Genomic DNA, 16320 nt, shown 5'->3' with positions numbered 1-16320 from the left:
TGGGTTTGTCTCTGTGTCTTCTATTCTGTACCCTTGGTCTACACGTCTAATTTGGTGCCAACACAATGCCATTTTGGTTAACATAGCTCTGTAGTATAGTTTAAGGTCTGTTATGGTAATGCCTCCTGCTTCACTCTTCTTGCTAAGGATTGCTTTGGCTATTCTGGGTCTCTTACTTTTACAAATGAATTTCATGATTGCTTTTTCTATTTCTTAAAGAATAACATTGAGATTTTAATTGGAATTGCATTACATCTGTATAGCACTTTGGGTAGTATGGCCATTTTGACAATATTAATTTTACCTATCCAAGAGCATGGGAGATCTTTCCATCTTCTAAAGTCTTCTTTAATTTCTTTCTTTACTGTTCTTGGGAAAATAGGAACATACCTCAACTTTGTAAAAGCTATCTATGCTAAACCCAAGGCCAACATCATTGTAAATGGAGAAAAAAATGGAAGCATTCTCTCTAAAAACTGGAACAATACAGGGATGCCCTCTTTCGCTACTTCTATTCAACTAGTTCTTGAAACTCTAACCAGAACAATTAAATGAAAAAAAAAAATTAAAGGGATATGGATAGGAAAAGAAGAGCACAAACTATCACTATTTGCTAATGACATGATTCTATACTTAAAGAATCCAAAAAATTCCACCAGAAAACTTCTATAATTAGTGAATTCCACAAAGTATCAAGATATAAAATCAACACACATAAATCAAATGCATTTCTATATATCAGTGATGAATCCTCTGGAAGAGAAATTAGAAAAACTACTCCCATTCACAATAAACTCAAAAAATAAATAAATAAAATACTTGCTATGGTGTTTCTTAATATTGCACAGAACTGACAAGGACAGGATGGGTATTGAAAAAAAAAGAAAAAAAAATAGCAGTATAATCAATCTCACTCCAAAATATCTGCTGTCCAACTTGTGAAATTCATTGAATACCTATCAAAATAAAATAGTTTTTTTTTCTTCTGTAATTCTGATAGAGAAATAAGGAATTGTATAAAAAGTGATAGGATCCTAGAAACAAAACAAGGGGTTTAGATTTTCATTAGGACAATCACATTTACTCAGAGACCTTAGGCCAATTAACTAAACTAGAATTTTTCTTGTTTGCTGAATAAAGGAATCACTGAATTTTCTGCTATGTCTGTGGTAAGGGAATAAAATTAAGGAGATTTTTTAAAAGGGAAAACAGCTATTTGGGTCTACTTCTCCCACTAAAATTATTATAGTATTTAGGAAGGAAATATTTGAAGTAGCCAAGTGGTAGTTTTATTTGTAATACAATAAGCTAGGTTTGAGTTTCAAAGAATTGACAGACAGATAGATATCCCTTCTTTCTTAGAAGATACAATGACTCATCATCACCAGTAGATATTCATACTAGCATGAAAATGGATGTTAGCCATGAATTCAGATCCAATAATTCATTCCTGAATCTCAGATCACTATCCTGTAATTGAGGAAAGCTTTGAAATGGATATCATAATTTTACTTTGGACATTTGTTATTTCTAACTCAATGCATATGCTTTCTGAATTTTATAAGAAACTTACACTGTGTGTGTACGCATGCACGTACACACACACACACACACACACACCAGTACACACACTCTTATGGAAAGAAAACCAGTGGGAGAAATATGCCTGACAGCTTCAATTCTGTATGCATAAAAAGGCATGAGAAAAGAAGGGACTGAAAATGTCAGAGCAAAGAGACAGCAATGTCAAGCTGGATTGATTATGCCAAGGAGGGGAAATGACTCTAAAAAAGTCCTACCATTAAACCTACTGACATTAATTGGATTTTATATTCAACATGGATGTGTTATGTCCGTCAGTAATTAAGTCTAGATTGATATTCTATCAAGCAAAAACTATTGTTTCTCAGTGAAACTCAGCATTTCAAGTCTGTTAACCTGTGAATATTACATATGCCAGTTTTAAAGGATTGTGTGAATATAACTGCATGAAACATTATTTTGTCCCCTATTATTTATTAAAAAGTCTCCTGTAACTTAAAAGCTCTGGTCATCATGCATCTAAGGTATCCAGGTAAAAAGTTATTTGCTTGCTCCCCCAGCTTCCAAAGAATGACTCATGGAAATCAATCCCAACCTAACAGAAAGCAATAACACTTCCAGATATTTTGTTTTTCTGTTTCCTTTTACCATTTGCAGGATGAATATAAATGAGAGGTAAATGATAGAGCTGTTCTGTAGCAGGGCACCATGGTCCATTTCCATTGACCCTTAATGATTTCTTCCTTACTTTAAGCCTAAAAACTGTCTCTAGTCTGAAAAGAGTGTCCTACTGGACTAGCCCATCTTTGAATACTTGTTCATATTTTTATTTCAGCCAACAACATTCAATTTTAATGTTCTGTAGCCTTCTATTTCCCAGTTCTTGAGGCTAATCATTTAATATCTATGCTGTCAACTTATTCCAATGATGGCAAACACAGGGTGTCAATATTCTCCTCTCTTGTGGCCAAAGCACATATAATAATCAATAGTGAATTTTTTTCCACTTTGTTAAGACATCGTTAGAATCTTTATCACTATTGCACTTTTGATAGTCTTCAGGAGTCAGTTCAGTCTAAAATCTACTTGCCATACCTAGTTTACACTTTTTCATTTAGAATTTGTGCATTTTAATAAAGACATTCAGGATTGATCTTTTATTTTATTATGATTACTTGTTATTAAATTAAATATGAATATATATGCATGTATATAGTAACAGGCTTCCTCACTATAGTCATTAACTTTTATATATCTTTGCTAAAATTTCTCTGAAACAAAGATATTATTCAAAGATTGTTAATTATATTAATTAAAAAGAGATCTAAATGTATTTTAAATTGGCCGCTAACACATGGGTGAGTTGTGTTATTTATCTAGTCTACATAAAATCTTTCTGAGAGTAGAGATTTAAGGCATTATTCTTTTCTTTATGCTCCCAAGATCCATAACTTGATTATAATATTTGATTATCATGCTTGCCACATCTTCTTTTTGTAATTGCTTGTTTCATTTACGAGCTTTGTGGAAGTGGGAAAGCCTAATTACTCTTTGCATCCTTAGCACCATATTCAGAACTCTTCACATAGTAATCCATGACAACTGTTAATAGAATAAATAACTCATCACATAAATAAAATATTTTATTTTATAACAAGCACTCTTATATTACTCTGTTCTCATGGAATTAATTCTATTCTTAATGCTACCAAAACATTTTAATTTTATTTTCCTAGTTAAATTTTGTATAAGGACTATTTCTACATTTATTTTGTCCTTTAATATATACCCTTTTATGCTCACCATCTCTAGCAGTCAGAGAAATGCAAATCAAAACCACCCTAAGATACCATCTCACTCCAGTAAGATTAGCAGCCATTATGAAGGCAAACAACAACAAGTGCTGAAGAGGATGTGGGGAAAAGGGTATTCTTGTACATTGCTGGTGGGACTGCAAATTGGTGCAGCCAATTTCGAAAGCAGTATGGAGATTCCTGGGAAAGCTGGGAATGGAACCACCATTTGACCCAGCTATTGCCCTTCTCGGACTATTCCCTGAAGATCTTAAAAGAGCGTACTACAGGGATACTGCCACAAGGATGTTCATAGCAGCACAATTCACAATAGCAAGACTGTGGAACCAACCCAGATGCCCTTCAATAGATGAATGGATAAAAAAAATGTGGCATTTATACACAATGGAGTATTACACAGCACTAAAAAATTACAAAATCATGGAATTTGCAGGGAAATGGATGGCATTAGAGCAGATTATGCTAAGTGAAGCTAGCCAATCCCTAAAAAACAAATGCCAAATGTCTTCTTTGATATAATGAGAACAACTAAGAACAGAGCAGGGAGGAAGAGCAGGAGGAAAAGATCAACTTTGAACAGAGACATGAGGTGGGAGGGAAAGGGAGAGAAAAGGGAAATTGCATGGAAATGGAAGGATACCCTCATTAATATACAATATTACATATAAGAGAATGTGAGGGGGAAGGGAAAAAAACAAGAGAAAGAATTAAATTACAACAGATGGGGTACAGAGAGAAGATGGGAGGGGTGGGGAGGGGGGATAGTAGAGGATAGGAAAGGTAGCAGAATACAACAGTTACTAATATGGCATTATGTAAAAATGTGAATGTGTAATCAAAGTGATTCGGCAATCTGTATTTGGGGTAAAAATGGGAGTTCATAACCCACTTGAATCGAATGTATGAAATATGATATTTCAAGAGTTTTGTAATGTTTTNAATCCTTAAAAAACAAATGCCAAATGTCTTCTTTGATATAAAGAGAGCAACTAAGAACAGAACAGGGAGGAAGAGCATAAGGAAAAGATTAACATTAAACAAAGACGAGTGGGGGGAGAGAAAGGGAGAGAGAAGGGAAAGCATATGGAAATGGAAGGATACCCTCATTAATATACAATATTACATATAAGAGAATTTGAGGGGGAAGGGAAAAAAACAAGAGAAAGAATTAAATTACAACAGATGGGGTACAGAGAGAAGATGGGAGGGGTGGGGAGGGGGATAGTAGAGGATAGGAAAGGTAGCAGAATACAACAGTTACTAATATGGCATTATGTAAAAATGTGGATGTGTAATTGATGTGATTCTGCAATCTGTATTTGGGGTAAAAATGGGAGTTCATAACCCACTTGAATCGAATGTATGAAATATGATATTTCAAGAGTTTTGTAATGTTTTGAATAACCAAAAAATAAAAAAATAAAATCACACTTTGCCTAAACTGAAATATATATATATATATATATATATATATATATATATATATATATATATCCCCTTTTATTCCTTGTTTAAGTATGAAATTAACTGACCAAAGTGTTATACTCTTAACACTATTGATGAAATTTTTGATATTCATAATTCTTAAAGTCATAAAAGTAATTATCTGGATTTTGGAGACTTTAAAGATTTTAATACTCATACAAAATTGTTGACTTGCAAACATCTTTGAAGGAGTTCAAATCCATTCCAAAAAAAACAAGTCTTCCTTGTACCTTTGGAGAATCATCTGAAATTTAATTTTTTTTTACATAAATGGTTTTAAAGATAAATTACATTCACAAATCTCTTCATAGTCTATATAAATTCCACAACAAGAAATGTCCAAAAAGTTAGAATCTTGTAAAAGGAATATTACCATTTATTTACAATCACTAATAATGAATGTAAAATTGTTTAGCCCACTCTTAAATATATATATAAATGGCTTGCGTACCCAAGGTCTTTCCTTTGGTACACAAAGTTTTGTCCAAGTCAGACATGTGGTCTTTGAGGAATAATTGGCCTGAAAAATGGGCGTTCACAAGCCATTTCTGTGTCTGTTTGTTGGGAGGGGAAGCAATAAAACAGAAGGAGACCACAGAGCACAGAAGAAAGCCCTGGGGTGTGAGGAAATACTGGGTCTTCAAATTGAGGCTGGGATTTAAAAGCCAGACTATGCTTTTCAGGCTCTGTTAATAATAAAGTGTAACAGGAGGCATGGATTTTAAGCTTTATGAGGAGAAAGACATGGTCAAAATAAAAATAGTAATAAAGGGTAATATATTTATTACACCTCAGTTGTCTTTAAGACTAATGAGGTGTTATAAAAATATTGTAAGCAGAGGATTGACACCATTATCTTCATTTTCAAAGTGTCATCCTTGACTGCAACCTGGGAAATGAATAGAAGGGCATAAAGATGAAGAGGATGAAGAGGACCCTATGCCCACATGGCAAATGATCATTACATTGAAAGATGTAGAAATGATTCCAGAAATATATTGAAAGTATAATTTATAGAGACTGATGCAGGGTTACTTTTGGGGAATAAAATAGAGAAAAATGAGAAGATTCCCAGCTCTCCAGCTAGTACTAGTTGCTACATAGTGATGTCATTCACCCCATGGGGAACAATGGGAGAAGAGCAGCAGTGAGAGCAAAGATCACAACTTCTCTGTTGGTCACGGTGAATCTGTGCTGCCTTTGAGATTCAAAGGTGACTAGATCACGTAGGAAATACAAAGACGTCTATAACTTTGAGTGATATTAGATTAGAGATCAAAATGTGTAAGCCACTGGGTTTCAATTGATGTCGTAGTCATGGATGAGGGTAAAAGTACCGGATGGACAAATAGAAGATTAACTTACCAGAGGAAGTCTAACCCAGATGAAATATCTAAATAGGTCTTGGAATTTTAGAAACAGTTAATCAAATGAAATGAAGATATTGTGTGTTTTTGTCAGGTTTTTTTTGTTTTGTTTTGTTTTGTTTTTTTTTGCTGTGACCAAAAGACCTGACAACAACAATTTTAGAGAAGCAAAAGTTAATTATGGGGCTCACGGTTTCAGAGGTTTCGATCCACACATGGCCAACTCCATTCCTCAGGTGTAGAGATGAAGCAGAATACCATGGAAGAAGTACTTGGTGAAGGAAAGCAGCTCTGAGAACATGGCATCAAAAAGCAGAAAGAGAGCAAATTAGGCTCAGCCCACAAAATACATACTTGTATGCAACAGTCGAAAGAAGAAAAATTGATAGAATCATGTAATTAGCTTAAACAAAGTAGTGGGCCAAACACATTTTACTAGGCAACATGCATTTTAAGCTTTAGACTGAGAAAGACATGGTCAAAATGAAAATAAAATAAACCAAAGATTATAATTGTTGAAGAGAACCATAGGAAACCCAAAATTTCTGGAAATGAGAGTTCTACAGTATTAGAAGCAGAAAATAAGCATTGGATTTGGAAGTGTGGTGTGTGGGACATTTGCATCTATTCCTGTTATTTTGGGGTATTTCCGATTATTTTACGATAATATTATTCTCTTAAATCAACAATAGGAAGTTCTAGTGTGCTATAGTATTGTAAACCAACTACACACTGTCCGTCTTGGTGATTACAATTTATTTATTTTTTTAATGTGAAAACATTTCTAAACCCCAACTATTTGAACACTGTGAAAAACAGAAAGATTGTGCAAAGGAATCAAAATCTGAAGCAGCAACTGTCAAGGGAGTTTTCCTGTGCTACTATTTTGAGGCTTTATTCCAAGGACAGGTGCTTGTCAGAGTGGCAGAGCAGCCTGGGGGCTGAACTCTTAAAAGAAACTCCAGTTTTGAAGAAACAGGAAGTGACCCTCCTGTGGATGGAGAGTTCGGGAAGAATAATTATAATAAGCTCATTTGTTCTATCATTAAAAAATAAGACTTATTCGAGATTCAGAGATCTGGTTGTAATTCCATTCATTACTTGAGTTCTGCTCAACTCAACCTCTTTGAGCATTTACTTTATCCTGTGTGTGGGAAGAAATGTCTACCATAATACTTTCCTGATTTTAAAGAACATAAATTTGTGCTTAAGTATTACTCATATTTACATTACTCTTGGTTTATAATCTTTCATAATTTTATAAAATGAATTCATCTCCCATGATTTATTGGAATAATGTCAAAGATCAGATAATTATCATGCTCAGCTTCTCTCAGTACATTTAGTGAAATTATTATTCAGTCAACTGACATCGTACTGCCAATATAGTTGTCTTCTTTGATTCTACGTATCCTTTCTATACAACTCCATAGACTTTGTTAGATGTTTTATTTAAAGCTCAATGTCTATTGAGCAAAGAAAACCCATATAGCAATGATGGAATTGTGCTCTCTGAGGCCTTTAACTTCTTCACACTTTCCTTTTTCCATATTATTATACTTCTGAGAGGTTTGTGAATCAAATTCATTACTTGGAACTCATATTATTTACACCGCTAGTCCCTCTAATAATTATGGCTTTAGAGTAGTAGTTTCTGAGTTGGTGCCCTTAGAGATGGACTCGCATTTTACAGTACTATTCAGACTAATTACGTATTTTATACAATCATTTGGAAGATGATGTCCATGTTTAACTGAATACATCAACTACAGATCCTTTTATATCAATTGTATTCTGGTTATTTCAAGAAATAATTTCAATTAGAACCAAAATCTGTGGTTCTTTTCTCTCTTCATTTCTCTTTTCTCCTTCCTCTTGTCTCTTCCTCCTCCTCTTCACTTTTTCTTATCTTCCTTCACCATGTCTCTCTCCTTTTTTACCTCTCCTCCCAAAGGTATTTAACCTCTTTTAATGTTCATGGCTTTTACATCTGTCTGCTGTGATCTGAACCTAGACCCTTGCACATATTAACCAGATATTCTACACTCAGCTATATACCCAGCCCCTTAATTTTTAAAAAAAATAATAGAGTGTAAAACTAATTAAATCCGAACACATCAAAATATTTTCAAGATTTTGCAATCAAAATTAATAAACTCACAAATAATTTGAATTAATAAAATAATTGCATCTTATATGTACTAGTGAATTGTGTGACATATTCCATTTGTTTAGCTGGCCATTATATAAAGAACCTCTGCATTCAAACCAAAGATCATAGAGGAGGACAATTTACCAAACACCATACAGAATCCCATTTCTCTTTGGAATCAGTAAATTTCTATTACCACAACACAAACAAACATATCAACAATATTTTCTGAAAGTTAAAAAGTAATTATAAAAGATCTAAGAATAAAATTATATGCTACATTAACAAATAGATTTAGATTGAAAACTCTTCAATATCTGAAACATTTTGAAGCTTTATGAAAACACATGCATAGATAATTTAATACATTGCCCACACATGGAGAAACATAGAGACATAAAAATGTAAATTTTATATTTATATCTGAATTTAGAGTAATATTTTGAGTCAACATATATGCATTTTTATGACTATCTTCTCTTGTCTCAGATATTATTATTTTCAGATTAATAATAGCTAGTGCTATTATTAATATAATAATATATAATAATAATTAATATAATAATAATGCTAGATCCATTAAATCTAGATAGAAAATAGGTTGACATGTCACTTCTTTTCCATTTGATTTAACAAAGATTATTGAATAATTATAATGACCAAAATAGTAGCTACCATTTTAGAGACCATTCCTGGCACTATATCAAGTACTTTGTGTACTACACACACACACACACACACACACACATACACACAACTTTCAGCAACACATATTTTTATCCCACAGGTGACTGAGCTGAAGTTTAAATAAATTGATTAAATTTTCCAATTTTATACAACTCTTACAGCAGTTGTGGGATTTGAATTTGACTGATTTGATTACTGTTTTGAACAAAATCCCAGTATTTCATATTAGCAGTTAAGAATATAGAAATGATAAGCAACCAGATTATGAGTTTAAGCCACTCATAGTCAAAATTGAACAGAAAGGTGGAAGGACTCATAACCAATAAAACCAATAGAATATTCATAGACAAATGCAATATGACAATGTTTCTATGATAAAGTACAGAGAGAGAAGAGAGAAGGAAATAATCCAAGGACAATACTAGCTATACTAGTATAGAACTCCTTAGTTCTACATATACTACGGGAGCACTATCCCTCACAGCTCTTCTCTCTGCCACTTGGCTGCAATCCTAATACCTTGGTTTGCTCATTTCTAATTTCTCTGTCTACACATCTCTGAGAAATGCAGAGTTGCCTCTAGAAAAAGAAGGGCTTTGTGCAGAAATAGACTGACTTGCCCCATTTACCCATTAATCATCAACTTGAATTTAGTGCTCTCTGTTCTTCCTCTGGAATAAGTATATTCCACTCCCTTAGGGTAGGCTCTGTGATTCTGTATTAGACAACCAGCCCAAATATTCTATAAGTCAAAGTGTAAAGATGGTAACACTCATTGTAAAAATGTGGAATATTCCTCATAGAATCATCACTTTATCATTGTTATTTGAAGATATGGAAATATAAGTTTTTAAGAAATTAAAATTTTTATTTTATGGATAACAAAACTAGTAGCATTTTTCCTTTCCCATGTCAATATTCTCTTTTTGTACTAGAGAGGTGAATGTTGCAAGGATAGTGTGTAGAATATTGCCAGGCTCAGTGGTGCAAGTCTGTAGTCTCACCTGCTTGGGAGGCTGAGAAGGAGGACTATTTGATCCCAGGAGTTCTGGGCTATGTGCACTATGCTGATGAATAAGATGTGTGCACCAAGTTATGGATTAACACAGTGATCTCCCAAGAGTGGGCAACCACAGGTTGCCTAAGGAGTGGTAATATTGCCCAGCTCAGAGAGTAGAATGTTTGAGTACCTTTAAATGTTTGAATAAGTTAAATGGTTGAATAATTCCCATTACTGGAGTTTGGTGGAAGCACTGTCATTTGAGCTGTGATCAGGTCAAAGTAAACAGGAGCACTAGAGGAGGATTACTGTTAAGAGTGTTGGTGAACATGACTAAAACTAAGTCATGAGGAAGAAAGTAAAGTCTTTCTAAATCATAGAGGGTGTCTTTGAAACACACATAGTTGTTTTGTTTTGTCTCGATTTATTAAAATGTAAAATAAGTTCATCACCTTCTGAAGCAACAAAAATATTGCCTTCAGAACAAAACACTACTATCATAAAGCAGTCTGATTTCATGTACAAATTATTCTCAAACCATTTTAAAAGTGTGATTACATTTAGTTTCACCTTTCATTATCATTAATTTATTGATAATAATAACATATCAACATTGATCTTTATTTTCCCTTTTGGTTTCAGTGTGTTTTAGAATTTACATCTCAGGTAAAATGTTTAAAAATATATTTGCAACTAAAAGTATAGGTTGGGGTTTAAAAGAAGAAATTATAAGCATATATTTGAGATCAATGAAAATGCACAAAATTGTGAGGGATAATTAGAAAAACTCATGAAATATTTCAACTGCCATGATATTTTTCCATAGGCCAACCCTATGCAAAATTAAAAAAAAAGTGGGGGAGAATCACTAACTGGACCACAATAAGTAGTATATGGCTGAAAAATGAATGGTAAGTTTATAAAGTTAATGAAAAACCAGACTGCACACTTAAAATATCGGCTTCAATTCTGTGAAGTTTAAATATACATAAAATGTGATTTCTTGAGAAAGAAACCTGAAGTAAAGAAAGCATTTTGCAAAACTATCCTTCTCTCAACAATATTAATATATATACATTTACTTTAAAATTAGGCCTTTTAAGATATACTTATAAGGAAAAAACTCCAAGAAGGAAAAAAATTATAGTATATAAGCTATGGCACCTCTTGGGGAAAAGGGAGTAATATATATTCATGTAATTTATGAGTATGTGTATCTATCCACTTATATCTATTCTTTTATATATTTAAAGAGAAATAAGTTAAGGCAGGGAGAAAGACACCTATAAATTCATAATAATATTGATTATTTTTGAAATAAAGAAATTGGTAGCAATAGTTGGTTTGGGGAGCAAAGAACTGGGCTACAAAAATTTAGGGTAGGAAGAAGATTTTTTTTTTACCAAATGTGATTTTATAATATTTAAAAATTATTTGCAAATATACCAATTTCAAATAATGATAAGAAATCAACCACATAAATTTTCAACGAACAAATTATCAACATATATTTTGAAGAAAAAATTATAAGAAAATTTTGTATTCTTACGAAGAAAACATTTGTACCAAAAGCAAACTATAAAGAAGTAAAAACAAACTATAAAGAAGCAATTTGCTTATGGGCCCTCTGTAGTTATTTTGAATCACCTTGGAAGGAAAACCTCTCATCATTGAAAGTACTTTGATAACTCTCTAAACTACAGATAATGTCATATTGCTTGAGATTAATAAACTGGGTATCTTTCCTAAAGCCAAACTAAATGCAGGAAACTTTGTTGCCTTAATGAGGGATACCAGGGGGCATCCAGACCTGGGGGCATCCAGACCTGCCCACATGACATGTGAAATAACAGTAGATAGGCTGAATTTACTCCAGGGTTTTGTAGATCTAGCTTGATTTTTTGTCATGATGAAGTCTGAGAAAACTGAACTTGCAAAATATTTGCTGGTTAAAAATTTCTAAAGTTGTGTCAAAATATTTAATAAACCAAAATATTACTTAAGATAACTTCTAAAATACAGTGACTCAATAAGTATTTGTGAAGTTGACTTTTAAATAAATAGGAATTAAAACAAAGCAAATCAGTGAAAGTATGTACCCTAAATGTTCAGATGGTATCATTTATGGAGAATGCTGTACTTTATTCAGTATGTTCATCTCTTATTTTTTTTCATTGAGTCAAAAGAAATGTTTTAAGCATTAACTTTTATTATATTTAATGAGATCTCTTTGTAATTAGGTGAAGAGTAACCTTGAAATCTCACTCTGACTTGATGGGTTAGCAGGGGAAGGTGCTGGCAAGTTTTAAAACTCAAAGTTGAATTATTATCTGTTTTCTTATGGGAAAATAGTTTGCACAAAGGGGTCAGAGCAGTATGAAATGACTAACTCTAAGCATTTTAAATATTAAAAGTGGCCCACAATGGACAAATTCAGTAGAATTTTTCCAAAATATTTTCTACTTAGCCCTACAAGGCATTATAATTTTTTTAAAACTACACCTGATAAAATCACTCTAATAAAAATAAAGGTCTAGATATATCTAGAATGTTCTTTGTGATGATATAAATATTTATAAATGTTTATATTTCACACATTATAAACACCAGCATAATTTGTAATCTAACTTGATTGAGGAATATATTTGGCTTGTGATTTCCTTGGATCAATAGAAAAGATTCGATTCAAATGTATGATATGTCAAGATCATTGTAATGTCATGAGCAACTAATAAAAAAAAGAAAAGATTTCTTGACTGCTCAAAAACCATTTTACTATGTCATATATGTGTGAGTGCACTATCAGTGGGAAGATATTTTTAATGAACTTTTCAACAGTAACCTAAAAATATTGATTTACCCATCCTTTGGTAGATGCCATTATGAATACTTCTCTGTAATGTTTACTGTTATATTCATTCATCATTGAAAAATATAATTTGTATTTATGCATTTATAGGCATCAGAATTCTTTTTTAAAATTTATTTATTTATTCTAATTAATTATATATGACAGCAGAATGCATTTTGATTCATTGTACCAAATGGAGCACAACTTTTCATTTCTCTGTATGGGATGTAGAGTCACACATCACATATGTGTGCAGTCATATGTGTACCTAGGACAATTGTGTTCATCTCATTCCATCATCTTTTCAGCCTCCATGCCCCCTCTCTTCCCCTCCTTCTCCTTTGCCCAACCAAAATTCCTCCATTTCTTCCCATGCCCTCCACCTCCATTATAGATCAGCATCCACTTATCAGAGAGAACATTTGACCTTTGGTTTTGGGGGGATTGGCTTATTTCACTTAACTTGATATTTTCTAACTCTATCCATTTACCTGCAAATGCCATAATCTTATTCTCTTTTAATGATGAGTAGTATTCCATTGTGTATATGTAACACAGTATGTGTATATGCCCATCTATTGAAGGACATCTAGGTTCCTTCCACAGTTTAGCTCTTTTGAATTCAGCTTCTATAAAAGTTGGTGTGACTGTGTTACTATAGCATGCTGATTTTAAGCCTTTTGGTAAAGACTGAGGAGTGGAATAGTTAGGGCAAATGGTGAGTTCATTCCAAGTTTTCTAAGGATTCTGCACACTGCTTTCTATAGTGGTTACACAAATTTGCAATGCCACTGTCAATGAATGTTTCTTTTCCCCCACATCCTCGCCAACATTTATTATTGCTTGTATTCTTGATAACTGCCATTCTGACTGGCATGAGATGAAATCTTAGAGTAGTTTTGATTTTATTTCTCTAATTACTAGAGAAGTTGAACATTTTTTCATATATTTGTTAATCAACTGTATATCTTCTTCTGAGAAGTGTCTGTTCAGTTCCTTGGCCCATTTACTGATTGGGAATTTATTTTTTGGTGTTTTTTGAGTTCTTTATATATTCTGGAAATTAGTGCTCTATCTGATGTGCATGCAGTGAAGATGTTCTCCCATTCTGTGGGCTCTCACTTCATATTATTGATCGTTTCCTTTGCTGAGAAGAAGCTTTTTAGTTTGAATCCATCTCATTTATTAATCATTGATTTTATTTCTTGCACTGAGGAGTCTGGTTAAGGAAGTCAGGACCAAATCCAACATGCAGGCATCATAATTCTTAACATATTATGATACCAAGGCAGATATGAGGAATTTCCAAGAGGCAGCTTATAATACCTGATGGTGGCTGAGTTACATGAAGTGTGCATGAAATCTTGCCTGATCCTATTACAGGGAGTTCAATATTTTGCTAGGGATTATGCTAAGTATTTTGCATGTTACACTACAGTGAAACTTAAGAGCAATGAGATGAAATCTTAGAGTAGTTTTGTAAATGTAAAGCTACTTTGCTCCCAATTATGTAAGAAGAATAACCCTGGGTAAGGCATACTCTTTTTATTTCTGACTAAAAAAGTAGCTTGCCCTAGGTGGTAAGTGTGAAATCAAACTTGAGTCCAGGAAGTTTGACTCCCTATTCTAACCCCTATGAATCCCGAAAAATCTGACTCTATAACCCTTAAAATTGGTAGAAAACTCTTTTTTCTTTCTGATGGGAAATAATTTAAGACAATAATTTGTTAATAATGAAGTACTTATATTATATTGTATTATATTATATTATATTATATTATATTATATTATATTATATATTACAAGATATCCCAGGTTTGGTGATGACATTTAAAACTTCAAGGAAATTTTCATTAATATGCATTCTTCACTAGTAGCAATAGTCTCATGTCTCTTGAAGGAGAAGATTAAGAATCCCTGCTGCTGGCAGAAGTATTACTGGTGCTTGTCTTCCTGTTTGACCAGTCCCAGACTTGGGGGAGAGTATCGAAATAAGGAGCAATCTCCCTTACTCTATAAAAATGATATGTCCCAAGAGTTGGAGCTATATTTAAAAGGTAATGTAAATTATTAGAAAGAATCTAATAAGAACATATTATGATGCCATTATGCCTCAATAAGTCTTTAACATGAAGAGAACCATGGGAGAGAAATGAGTGATCTAAAGGCATAATGTTTCTTCCCTCAGATTCATGCCTTTCAGATTTATCATTAATATAGAAAAACAAACAGCCAGTTCTTTTACCCCATAAACCAGATGGTCTTTTTATTCTGCTTTATATAAAAGAAATGTTTGTTTAATAAATAAGGTTCACCCTCCCCCAGGACATGTCATAATTTCTTTTTTTTTAATATTTCTACAAAATACCATCCGTCATCCCACCATGGATATTCATTTTCTGATAAATAAAGAGAATATACTAAATATATATAGCAGAGCAACACAAAACATACATATCAAAGCTTTTACTGATTCTGTGAACAAACTATGATTCTATGCAAAAAAAAAAAACAAATACAAAAATAGATAACTCAGTATCTTAGGTTATGTAATATAGTCCATCTGAAACTTTATACAAAGGCTTATAAAACCACTCAAAACTGCAATATATCTTAGAACTTCAAAGGACAAGAAAAAAGCACATAAATGGTTTTGTTTTCCTTTGTTCTTGCATTCTCAAGTTGTGAAACAGAAACTCACTGAGTCCTGTTAAGAGGGATGTCTGAAAACCACTGAGCTAACAGTAGTACCATAGAATCCTGAAAAAAAGGCCTTTATTTCCTATGCCAGATATCATTGACTGAAGAATTTCACAAAGCATTGGAATAACTTCTTTGGGAAGGCAGTGTTAGAGGTTTTAAAAGTTGGATTATTTGCCAATATTTTAAGTGAAATATTTCTGAATTTTCAATTTCTAGTGGTAAATCAGGTAATTCTTATCCTCCAATGACTGGACCTGGATAGCAACTGGCTCTGTTTTGCTTCTCATTGACCTCTCTACTCTTTGGCACCAGCTGGTCTTAATTCTTCCTGCTGCCCGAAGCTTTCTTATAAGCATTTGTGTCTCTAACCCTTGCTCTTACCAAGTTCCACCATCTAATTTTGACATTTCTGTTCATAGCACATTTACTTCCATAGTTTAAACTCAAATCATTTTATAATCATCTTTTTTTTTTCTTCATGCCAACTTCATTCTTTATTTCCAATTCTAGCCAGAGTCTACACGTCTATAAAACATACCATCCCTTAACCCATCCAGGCTGAGGACCTCAGATCACTCTGTGATAGTATCAGGGTTGGGGCTGTTAGGAGGTGATTAGATCATGAATGTAGCTTCTTTGTGAATGAGATTGGGCCCTTACAAAAAAAAATCATATATATATATATATATATATATATATATATATATATATATATATAT

The sequence above is a fragment of the Marmota marmota genome, unplaced genomic scaffold (genome assembly GCF_001458135.2).
Source record: "Marmota marmota marmota unplaced genomic scaffold, marMar, whole genome shotgun sequence".
Lineage (NCBI taxonomy): Eukaryota > Metazoa > Chordata > Mammalia > Rodentia > Sciuridae > Marmota > Marmota marmota.
This window is presented reverse-complemented; position numbering follows the sequence as displayed.